The sequence below is a fragment of the Amphiprion ocellaris genome, chromosome 1 (genome assembly GCF_022539595.1).
Source record: "Amphiprion ocellaris isolate individual 3 ecotype Okinawa chromosome 1, ASM2253959v1, whole genome shotgun sequence".
Lineage (NCBI taxonomy): Eukaryota > Metazoa > Chordata > Actinopteri > Pomacentridae > Amphiprion > Amphiprion ocellaris.
In genome coordinates this window covers 15348220-15360750 of record NC_072766.1, presented here as the reverse complement: position 1 = coordinate 15360750, position 12531 = coordinate 15348220, and the positions used below count along the sequence as shown (strand labels likewise).

The window sequence follows — 12531 nt, the reverse complement described above, 5'->3', positions numbered from 1 at the left end:
CACACCAGCATCACATCCATTCAAGTTACATGGTTTATTAAAAGAATCAAATTACAGCATTTACATTTCTGTTAAAACACTTTGTCAACAGGAGCCAGTTGAAGGCTGCAGTGATTTTAGTGACACTACAATGTATAAGAGTGAAGTTATTGAATATTTGTCTCTCTTTACTGTTGCAGCGGTTTTGCAAATTGCAGACGGACCCTGTTCACTCCATAGACACCAATGTTATTCCTGTAGCTTGAAAGACAGCTACTTTTGATAAAACTGGGCTTGTAGCACATTGTCTGCCTTGCAACAATGGGAAAGAGGCACCGTTTATGTTTTGACAGCCTATATCTAATGAGTTATTGATGCTGGAAGTCCGAATCTGTGAATAATTTTCCAACTTTACTGAACTTGGGGCCACTACCACCTAAGGAGTGATATATTTAATTTTGAAAAAAGCATTTAGCCATACTTAAAGCTTTAAGTGCTTTATTAACACAGAACTAAAAATTTTGTATTGTTTTATTATCACAGGTTCTGTCTGAAAAGAGGTGGCATCATTTTAAACTGTGAAATCAAACTAACAAAATGTAATGACCAACCAGTGAGCAATACTGGATTCTGCAAAACATAAACAACTTTTTTTAAAATCTAAATCGTAACACAGTTAATGTATTAACTTATTTTTGTGTATATTCATGTATTTATTGATTTATTTAGTACTGTTAACATATCAGAGTTCTGAGTGAGTTTTTCTTAAGATAGGCAAAGACCATTTATTGATCACATATAGGCTGTTAAATGTTTATTAAAAACTAAAAAGCAATTTTAAAAAAACAACTTAGGCATTTATTGAGTCACTAAAATACTGCAGAGTACAGACCACATCAGCATGATTATAAGCATCCTCTGGTAAATTAACAACCAGATACTGATGTCTCTCACCATATGGACTTCAGGAGATGATTAGATGATGATAAATTGTGACCTACTGGTTGGGTTCTCTCTGTTCTCATGTTTCTTACATGTTTTTCCCCTGACAGCCGGGTCCTAATGTTTTTTGAGCAACACACCATACTATGATGTTTTTACAATGATGGTTCTACTATGAAGCCAGTTTGACATGTTCAGGTGTTCTTTGTGTGAAAACTCAGAGATTTCAGGTATCAGAAGGTGGTTTTCAACTTTCTTTGTTAACTTTCTGCTTCAACTTTAAACTAAATTTCCTTCACTAAGCCAGCCCTCTGGACTTCCAGTAAGCTGTGTTCCTATTGGCTGTCCAGGTGGCTGCTTGGTGTTATCAGGAACACCTGAGCAGCTCAGTGTCTTCCTGCTTTATTTAGCTGCAGACAAACATTTCCTCTGCTTCACCAGTGAACTGGGTTTGGCTTCGTTGCGTTAGTTTGTTCTTTAGGCGTTGGCTTGCAGCTTCCAGCAGTAAAATCGTCTTTAATGTGTTTCTTGGTGTGTTTTAGGGCTTTGTACTGGATAGTTGTCTTGGTAAATGAGGTTCTTTAGCCACAGTTAGCACATGGTGCTAATGTGTGCAGTGATTAGTGGATTTGGTCCAGCTGAGTTGTGTCTTTATCTTGGCTGTAGTGAGTCTTTAGAGGTTTTTGGTCAGACACATTCTGTATTCTTGTTTGTAAAGCAACGTTGGTTGTCCAGAAGGTAAGAGTTCCTGTCCTGATTCTCTGTTCTCAGAGGTTCTCTGGTAGGCTGCAGGAGACTTTAGCGTTTGGGTTGTGTTAGTTTGCTTTTTGTACGGTTTCATTTGGACGACTATCTTGAGGCCCCTCCATGTGGTTTAGTGAGGTTTTCTGCAACAGTTCTACAAAGCAACCTGCAGCAGAAGAGACTTTGAGAGTTTTTAGGAAGTTCTGGAGACCAGACTTTAGAGCAGCAGAAACATTTGCCAGCAGTTTGAGCAGAAGGTGAGCTTCAGAGCAGAAATGAGATGGAAACCTTCTTGACCCGTGTGGTGAGGTCCTGTACCAAGAGTTTGAGCAGGTTGTGAAGAGTCTGTAGTTCTTTGGTCTGAAAGCACAAGAAGAGTCGACTCATTAAAGGAGAAAACAGGAGATATTGTTGGTTCTTCTGTCGTTCTGCAGTTTCCAGTTTCCTTAGACTGAATATCAAGTTTATATTTTAAATGATTTACCATGTGAGCCCAAGAAGACTTCAATAAACTCCCTCCATCCCCTGGACACAACATATTTTATTATGATGTTAAATCTTTTTTGTTTGTTTTTGAGTTTTAATCATAGTTTTAGCATAGTTTTTGTCTCTTTGCTTGTTTAGTTTTTTCATCTGTGCAAAAGGTGCTAAACAAATAAAGCTGAATTGATAAACTGAATAATTGACTAACTCATGATTGTGACAACAGAAGTATTTTCATTGTGATTTAAGAGTTTATTTCATTTTTAAGGTTGGGGTTAAAATCTTGACAGAAAAAAAAGATTAAAGAATAAACTACAGTAAAAAAAGCAATTAAATCAAAGGAAAAAAACTAATATAATAAAACTTTTAAAATGAAAATTAAACATTAAATACAATTAAATTATATTAGACAAGATATTTAATTAGATAATTAAATGGAAGATACAAAGCATGTAATTATGAAATTAAACAAAAATTTTTAAACAAAACTATTAAACGTTAAAGATGAAATATTTTAGATAATTAAACATTTAAAAAATACAATTAAACAACAATATTACACATTTAGAAAAATACAAAACATTTAACTAGATTCTTAAACCTTTAAAAGTCAAAACATTTAATTAAAAAATTAAATGTTTAATTAGAAAATTAAAGCTTAAAGACAATAAAACTTTAAATAGGAATTAAACAGAAAATACAATGAAGCATTAAAAAAGAAAATTAAACATTAAAAGGTGGTAAAACATTTAAAAAGAAAAACCTTAACAAAGATTTAATCAAAAAATTAAACATTGGGAAAGAAAAGGAAATTTTTCAAACAAGCCGATAAAACATAAAAAAAAACAACAATTAAACATTAAATAGACAAAACATTTCAAAATCAGATCAAAGGGCACCAGTTAAACTTTAGAAGATCAAATTAAACAGAGGAGACAATAAAATGATCAAAAGAGCAAAAACAGATAAAGGCCTTGAAGCATTTTCTAGTCTGAAATGAAAACATCAAGTTGTTTCTTCAAACATTTCCTCTTTCTATGTTCTTGGTTTGATTGTGGACAGATTTACTAAGAACTCATTTCAGAAAACCGATTTCCAGATATAGTCTACTTGAGGTTGAAGGCATCGATCAAACTGATGTTAACTTCTGATCTCCACAAACTTTACTGTTCAGTGAAGAGAATCAAAGTTTGTTCAGGATTTCTAAAAAACCCACAGGTGAAGGTCTGAGAAGAACTCAGATTGATGGTCTAAATGTGAAATCAAGGCTCATGGTCACAAGTTTTAAGGCTTCTGTTAACTAGAAAGTTCAAACTAACAGAGACGTACTGAGAAACTTTTAAGATTTCAGTCCTCAGACTGTCTAAAGGTTCAAACTAACAGAGAAGTACTGAGAAACTTTTAAGATTTCAGTCCTCAGACTGTCTGAAGGTTCAAACGAAGAGAGAAGTACTGAGAAACTTTTAAGATTTCAGTCCTCAGACTGTCTGAAGGTTCAAACGAACAGAGAACTACTCAGGAACTTAGAAGATATCAGTCCTTGGACTGTCTGAAAGTTAAATCTAACAGAAAACGACTGTGGGACTTAGAAAATTTCAGCCCTCAGACTGTGTGAAAGCTCAAGTCCTGAGGACTCGGAGGGTCTGGAGGCTGTGAAAGTCTTGGAACTGATGGTTCAACCCTCCAGCACAAAGGCTGAAGTCCAGCCTCCTGAGAAAAACGGTGAGTCGAGACTCGAGATAAAAAAAAAACTCAAAAATGACAAAAAAATAGATGATAAATGCGCAAAAAAAAGAAGAATTTGTATCTGAGCGGCTAGCTCAGGGGGTAAGAAGACAGACTACCAACTGGAAGGTCGCAGGTTCAAGACCCACCACTGGCCTTTTTCTTTCTTTGTCTTTGTCAGGATTTGATAAAACTTAAGAAGGGTCTGGTCTTGAACCAGCGACCTGCAGCTCCATAGGCAAATCCTTAACTCACTGAGCTACAGATCAGATAAAAAGAAATAAATTCGTCGTCCCTTTGTCATCGTAGTTTCCAAGTGACCACATGGGCGGAGCCAAGGCGGAGCCTGGGTGGAGTCAGGGCGGAGAGTAGGCGGGGAGGTGGGTGGCGGCCTCCCCCCTCTACTGCCCCACCTCCCCCCACCGCCCACCACACCTTCCCCCGCCCGACGAGTTCTTCGAGTCTCGATGAGTTCCTCGAGTCTCGACAGGTTTTCCCGAGTTTCTGGAGTTTCCACGAGGGCCGAGGTAGAACAAGTTGTCATGAAGAGGTGTTGAAGTCGGTCAGGATGGACTGACTTTCTACAGCGACGAGAAGGAAGACGCCTAGAAGAGCAGGTCTTTCACCACCATCCATAAAATCCATGGAGTCGGCTCCAGAGAAATGAAGGGAGGTCAACTTTTATCAACCTCCATCCAGATGTTCAACTTGATATCTTTACTTGGAGATTTTTAGCACCACAAACCTTTAGTATCACACTTTATTATCCTTTATTAGGACTTTAATGGAATCCACCAGCAGATTTAGTTTTTGTTGAGAAACTTTATTCTTGTCGTCGTGGGACTGCAGTATTTAAAACTGTTCCTTCTATTTGACCTCATGTTTGTTAGTTTTAGTGGAGAAAGTTTTAATTGTCAATTGGTCTCTTAAAAACTAAATAATAAATTGGATTAGTCAAGAGGTTTAAATTTCTTACTTTGTCATATTTTAAATATGACAAAAAATATAAAAATAAAGTATCTTGAGACAATTTGACCTGTAATTGGCGTTATATAAATAAAATTGAATTAAAATTGTATGTATCTTGTAATGTTGGAGTAATTCAGCGATATATGTTGGAAAACACATTTTCTTTGTCCATTAATATGTCATTTTCTCCAGTAATTCATTTCTTGTTTTGGTTTATAAAATGTCAAGCCCAAATACATTCAGTTTACGGTCATAAAAACCAAAAAGATTTACATTCATGATGCAGGAATCAGGCAGTTTTTCACTTTTTATCTTAGTTTAGTCAGAAAGATAGTTAATGTGTGAATTGTTGCAGCTTGTGAGCCGTAGAACGTTTTAATCTTTGAGGCCGAGTGTCAAAAAACATTTAGAAACCAACATCAACAAAACACTCAACAAAGATTTGAACATCATTAAAGGGAAATCCAACTTTTGCATGACAATGTCTAATTAAAGGACATTTATTTCCAATGTAAATGTGTGATATTCATCCTCTGGAGCTTTCTCTTCACATCGTCTTCCACCTGGACTGGTTTGGTCGGGAGCATGTGCAACAAACATTTGAAAAACTGCACTTTAACATCAATGAATGACACTGAAGTTTAATCTCTACATAAATGAGACTGAGTCTGGATGTGCTGCTCTGTCATTAACTCCTAAGTTTAGGGAAAGTTCAAACAAAAGAGGACAGTTCAGATAAGACTTGAGTATGAGCTTATTTTGAACAAACATCTCAGACTTTCTGAGCTTCAGCACCTCTAGCAAGATATTTTAACAACAAGCAACTCAAGAGATCCAGAAGTTGGAGAGAGTTAGCTTTAGCTGAGCCAAAGAACATGTGGGACGCTAACCTAGCAAACATTTCAGACTTTTCTCTGTGAATTCTGAGAAATAATTTACTATTTAATGACAGCTACACATCTTAACTCAGTCTCATGAAAACAGACTCTAATCCAGGGTCATCCATCCATATTAAAGTGCAGTTACCCAAAATGTTTGTTGCATGAGCTCCAACAAAACCTGTCCAGGTAGAAGGCCACTTTGACAAACAGGAAGTGGACGATTCCAAGCAGATTTATAGAAGGGGGAACCGGACTGTACTAAGTGTGGTCGAGTATAGAGGGGTGTTTTGTGGGTTTTTAAGGCTGATAATGATTATTAGTGAGACATTTGGAGTAGATATTCATTTGCAGTAAATGAAAGTATTTAAAATCTTGGAGTTCAACTTAGAAGAACACAAACTCTAACAGAAAACTTTGTTGATACATTTTTGTTTTGTTTACAGATGTTAAGTTAAAGGAGTTTTATTCGTGACGTATAACCAATCAAATCACTCCAGAAGACAGAGCGACCACAGGTAGATTAAGGTTCAGAGCCAAAGTAGCGCCATTTTTAAATTGATTTATTACCGTAAATCAGTAAAAAATAAAATACTGATAATCAGTAAATCAGTCAGCCCACAATTACTACAATTCTACAATATATGTCTCTTTCCTTTGACTTGTTATTTGTACAATATACGATGTATATGATGGCGTTTTTTCATACCAAAGGCTCTACTATGATGTTTTCTAAGAGACATACGATGCTACTCTGCTTGTTCTGGTCCTGGGCCATTGCACTCCTCCTCTGTTGTTTTCTGGATTGTACTCAGCTGCATGCCTTCGTCCACCCGGCCTCCGTTGACTCGTCCCGCCTGCCGTCTCTGGAGCTGAAGCTGGATTGGAACAGACCAAAGTACAGTCCAATCACGATGCCAGCTGCCTCTCAAAAGGCTCCTTCATCTGGCAGGTGGCGGCACTTCTTCTGAGGCGAAGCTGAGCTGGCCCAGCAGAACTTTGGAGATGTGTTCCAGTGGTTGGTGGATGTGTGGGGAGATAGAGAGGGACCTTTGAATTGTTCAGAAAGGAAAACAGGGAACCCATTGGTAGTTTTAGTTTAGGGTGCTACTGCGGTGTGTTTTTGGGCTTGAAGAGGTGAACAGGAAGAGTTTTTTTTTGTATTGATTATCTTTTACTTTGTTCCTGGTTGGAATGCCCATTAATGTCAACATGAAGTTCACTTTTATCTCTGTTTATTTATTTTTATTTTACTAACACCCATTTGTTTTTAACCCCCTCACATGTTGTGTTGTTGTAAACTTACTCTTTCAAATAAATACTCGTCTAACCCTCTGGAAACCAGCGTTTGGACTGTTTTTGTGTTGCTCCTCACCTACTGACAGCTGTGGACTAAAGGCTATACTATGACGTTTTTAGAGCGACATGCTATACTATGATGTTTGTTGGGCGACACACTATACTATAGGCTTTTTTAATTGACATATTACTGACCTTTTTTTGTTTTAGTTTTTTTGTTTTGTTTTTTAGCAACATATTATAAGAATTTGAACAGTGTTAAAATTTACTATACTTTTACTTGTGCAATGACATATTATTCTATGGCATTTTTTAGACGACATATTATACTCTGATGTTTTCTTGAATAACATACTATTTTGACAATATACCGCACTATTACATTTTTTGAACCACACATCATACATGACAATTTTAGGCAACATCCTATCATTTTGCGCTTTTTGAACCACATAAAATAACCTAAATGCTCTGGTAGTGAACTTTCTCAAACATGTAAATTGAATATTCAGACATTTTCTAAACAAGTCTAAATCAGCCCATCCCTGCTTCTTCAGCACCCACATTTCTTATCTGAAGTCACGGTGCCGGTAACTGGGTGAGAGTTGTTACTCAGCGTGAACTGAGGTGAGTCCTGAGAGGCCTCGTCTGCCATGGTCGTGCCGTTCCGTGCCAGCAGCTCCCGGGCCATGAGGATGAAGGCGGCCTCCACGTTCTGGGCCTCCTTGGCGGAAGTTTCCAGGGCGGTCAGCACGTTGTTGTTTTCTATGTTTTGTTTTTTTTTCTTGCCAACATGCTGTACTGTGAACTACAGGCCATACTATGTTATTCTTGAGTAAAGCATACTATATTTTGATATTTTCTGAACTACATCCTATACTATGGCGTTATACACAGAGTGCTTTGGTTACATGTTGATTTATAATCTAGATGTTTTTCTGTTTTGTTTTTTGACGGGATTACCACAGACCTGACCGTGAACGCCGTCGACACCCACCTCAGGGAGACGCTGCCTAAGATCTCAAGGCTGCTTGGTCGTGGTCTTTCTGGCACGTACTCTTCCAAGATGAGCCGGGAAGTTTAACACTGATGGAATGACACCAGGTCTAAGCCGACAAACTTCCACTTCCTCCTCAACCCATAGTCTCTGGGAAACCTACATGGAGTAAGACAAATAGACAGAGAAGTAAGTAAGTCTGTACACAACATATTAAAAAAGAAATCATGCTAATAAATTAAGTACAAATAACCAAATTCGCCAATATACTGGAGACCAGAGCTATTTAATTTGATAAGTATAACCTTGTTTAGTAACATTTCAATTATTTGAGAGCAGCCCTAAAGAACTGCCTGTAATCCCAATCATAAAATGGGTTTGGAGGAAGAACAAAGATGATAATCTGGATATATATGAGTTAGGCTTTATAACTACTATTGGTAGTACTGGTGGTAGTAATAGCAATGTGACTACTACTAGTAGTAGTGGTAGTACACTAACTACTGCTGCTGATACTGGCACTGCTACTACAAATTGTAATATTATTACAAATGCTGATACTACTTCTATGACTCTAACAGCTATTTTATACTACTACTGCTTGTACTTTTAGTATTACTACTACTGCTTGTACAACTATACTACAGCTACTATTAATCGTCTGGTATTTGGTTGTCAAGCTGCTAGCTCGCCTTAGTGTTTTGCTAGTGGCTAACTAGTTAGCTTTCATAGACTGGAAGCTCTCAACAAGATTTCATAATGAAAAAAGAGCCAAAAACTATTCTTACCTATGAAAAGTCCTTCCAAGTTTCCTTGTCTCAATCGTACGACGTAGTGTGTAACTGTATGCAGCACAGTGAGACGGCATTCTTGTTGTTTCCGTTTTCATGCCGTCTACATCAATGGAATGCAATGAAACTTTGCCCCCACTAGCTTAGCCTCGCCGTAGCACGCAGCTCAAAGGGGCGTGTCCTATCTACTCATTCATATCTATGAGAACAACGGTGGCTGCACATAAGGACGCCTGACGTTGATTAGCTGCGTAAATACTATTATATACAGTCTATGGTAAATACGTATGTGAATCGCATCATTGGCTGCAGCAGCCAGTCACTCACTGACTCACATTGAAAAGTAGCACAGAATGAATTGTTACATGTTTATTTTATTTACGATTTAGGTTGGATTTTTTTATGTGTGCACAGCGCAGATTTTCTGTGCGCGGAGACCGTGTCAGCAGTGCGCAATTGCGCACACGCGCAGTTTAGAGGGAACAGTGGTCCCTACCCAGATCCCAACATGTCTTTTTCTTTTTTCCTCAAGAAAGGTGCGCGCAGCACTGCGCAGCAGCTGGAGCTGTCATTGGCAGGGCAGCTCAAATGAAATTGCGTTGTATATGAAAGTGTGCAATGACTAATAAAGATTGATTGATTGATTTAAATCAAAGCAAGAGCAGAGCATATAAATTATTTTAAAAAATGAAAGGATGTTTGTTACATACTGCAGTTAGGAACATCAGGGAACAGACTGGTAGACAAAGATGTGCACTAATTAAATCCATTTTTCTGTAACAAACTAATGGACTCTATTTTGTACAATAGTACTGAAATATCAAACACTTGTGCTACATTCATACAAATGTGGAGAGAGTCACAACCTTGGAATCACAGTATAGAAAAGTGTACAAGAGGTCATTGTGCTTGGTTGTGTTTGTCAGTGTAATTTTATATTAAATATTCAGGGTGGGGCCCCAAATAAACTGTTTCCAAACAGGAGCAAGGATTCTTCTATAACACACACAAAAGCTGATACAGAAAAAGAGTCACGTCAAAATACTTTTAGCTTCCTATACTCGCTTCTGAAAACTATGAAGGGTGGAGAAAATGGGACATATTTTTTTCCTCTGTTATTAGTGTGAAATTTACTGTCTAACCTTTCTGTCAGGCAGCGATGGTGCAGCAGCAGGCCCTTTTTGACCCACTAGATGGCAACCAATCGTAGCCGATGTTCTCACTCTCCTTCCCATCACTTACAAGAAGTTGTCCCTTTAGATCCATAATCCCTAAAAAAAAAAAAGAAAAGACGAAGAAAAAAAAAACTCTTTAATTTATATCAACCACCAGGCTCTCACTCCATAAAAGCTTTTAGCAGTTGCTGGGCTGATGTGTCAGGTGGGTGTGGCAGGCTCATCAGCCCTGACATTTAAGTGCAGTAGTGCTCAGAGCAAAAGGGATTGTAGGATATGAGTAGATACAGATGACAAGCCCCCCTGCAAGGATGATTGCAGTGGAGTGACAAGAGGAGACCAAACAACAGATAGAGCAAGGAGAAGGTGTTGGGAGAGAAGAGATAAAAGGCAAAAGAAAGAAAAAAGAGCTTTGAGAAACAATAACTCAACCTAACAATTACAGCTTTGGCAGAATTTAGATTATCTTTCTTGAAGGGAGAACTTCAAAATGTATTTAAAAATAGATTCAGCTCGGTATAATGTCATTTATATTAACGCCTCCACGCCTTTGTAACTTTTATCGTATCGCTGATAATGAAAAGTAAATAATTCTGATGCTCAAGTTTCGGTCTTTAGTGGTATTTAAAAGTTAGCTGAAGACAGGTGAAATGAATTCAAATTATATGTTGGTCATCCTGTTACCAGACTGTCAAGTCCATTTAATATCTGAGTATCAAAGTGACTGAATTACTACTCATTCAGTGTGTTGTTTTTGGGCTCTGACCTGTCTGCAAAGATAAAGTGAAAAGACATTAAGATTGTCAGCATGTTTGCAGATATCACAGTGCTGCTTGAAATTCAATCCACAGAGAAAAGATCATATAAAATAGCAATTTGTCAACAATCAGATCACCCCAGTGAATAATGGAAAGTAGTCACAAGTTTTATAGCAAGTTAATCTATGATCAACTAAATTCTACACAGACATACAGAAAGTATGTGGAAAAAAAACTTCATAGTTTAGTATGTTGGCTAACATGTTACTAAAATGTCATGGTTTACTATGTCGCCCAAAATGTGGAAAAAAACGACAGTTTAAAATGTCGTCCAAAATGTGGAAAAGACTTCATAGTTTAGTATGTCGTCCAAAATGTCACTAAAACGTAATAGTTTACTATGTCACCAAAATGTGGAAAAAAAACGTCATAGTTTAATATGTCGTCCAAAATGTGGAAAAAAACGAATTACTATATCGAAAAAAAATGCGACTTTTCAAACGTTGTAAAAACGTGCCATTTGATGAAATAATGTAAAGGAGGGTGTGAAAAACATTCCAGAAGGGTTTTCTTTGGAAAAAACATCATCATGAATTTTGGCGCAAAAAAAACGCCTTACTATACTATGTCGAAAAAAAATGTGATTTTTCAAACATGTTGTAAAAACGTGCCATATGATGAAATAATGTAAAGGAGGCCGTGAAAAACACTCCAGAAAGGTTTTCTTTGAAAAAAAAATCATCATGAATTTTGGCGCAAAAAAAACGCCTTACTATACTATGTCGAAAAAAAATGTGATTTTTCAAACATGTTGTAAAAACGTGCCATATGATGAAATAATGTAAAGGAGGCCGTGAAAAACACTCCAGAAAGGTTTTCTTTGAAAAAAAAATCATCATGAATTTTGGCGCAAAAAAAACGCCTTACTATACTATGTCGAAAAAAAATGCCATTTTTCAAACATGTTGTAAAAACGTGCCATATGATGAAATAATGTAAAGGAGGCGTGAAAAACACTCCAGAAAGGTTTTCTTTGAAAAAAAAATCATCATGAATTTTGGCGCAAAAAAAAACGCCTTACTATACTATGTCGAAAAAAAATGTGCATTTTTCAAACATGTTGTAAAAACGTGCCATATGATGAAATAATGTAAAGGAGGCCGTGAAAAACACTCCAGAAAGGTTTTCTTTGAAAAAAAAATCATCATGAATTTTGGCGCAAAAAAAACGCCTTACTATACTATGTCGAAAAAAAATGCCATTTTTCAAACATGTTGTAAAAACGTGCCATATGATGAAATAATGTAAAGGAGGCCGTGAAAAACACTCCAGAAAGGTTTTCTTTGAAAAAAAAATCATCATGAATTTTGGCGCAAAAAAAACGCCTTACTATACTATGTCGAAAAAAAATGTGCATTTTTCAAACATGTTGTAAAAACGTGCCATATGATGAAATAATGTAAAGGAGGCCGTGAAAAACACTCCAGAAAGGTTTTCTTTGAAAAAAAAATCATCATGAATTTTGGCGCAAAAAAAACGCCTTACTATACTATGTCGAAAAAAAATGCGATTTTTCAAACATGTTGTAAAAACGTGCCATATGATGAAATAATGTAAAGGAGGCCGTGAAAAACACTCCAGAAAGGTTTTCTTTGAAAAAAAAATCATCATGAATTTTGGCGCAAAAAAAACGCCTTACTATACTATGTCGAAAAAAAATGTGATTTTTCAAACATGTTGTAAAAACGTGCCATATGATGAAATAATGTAAAGGAGGCCGTGAAAAACACT

At 36.8% G+C, this 12531-nt stretch overlaps 1 long non-coding RNA gene across 1 annotated transcript; it reads right to left on the bottom strand.

Moving 5' to 3' along the window:
• Nucleotides 1-4306: 4306 nt before the first annotated feature.
• On the bottom strand, nt 4307-9911 carry LOC129349378 (uncharacterized). The gene is made up of 3 exons (XR_008602363.1): nt 8805-9911; nt 8017-8175; nt 4307-6770 (listed from the first exon to the last, which is right to left on the bottom strand). It is a non-coding gene; the product is annotated as an uncharacterized LOC129349378 (long non-coding RNA).
• Between the last annotated feature and the right edge of the window lie 2620 nt (nt 9912-12531).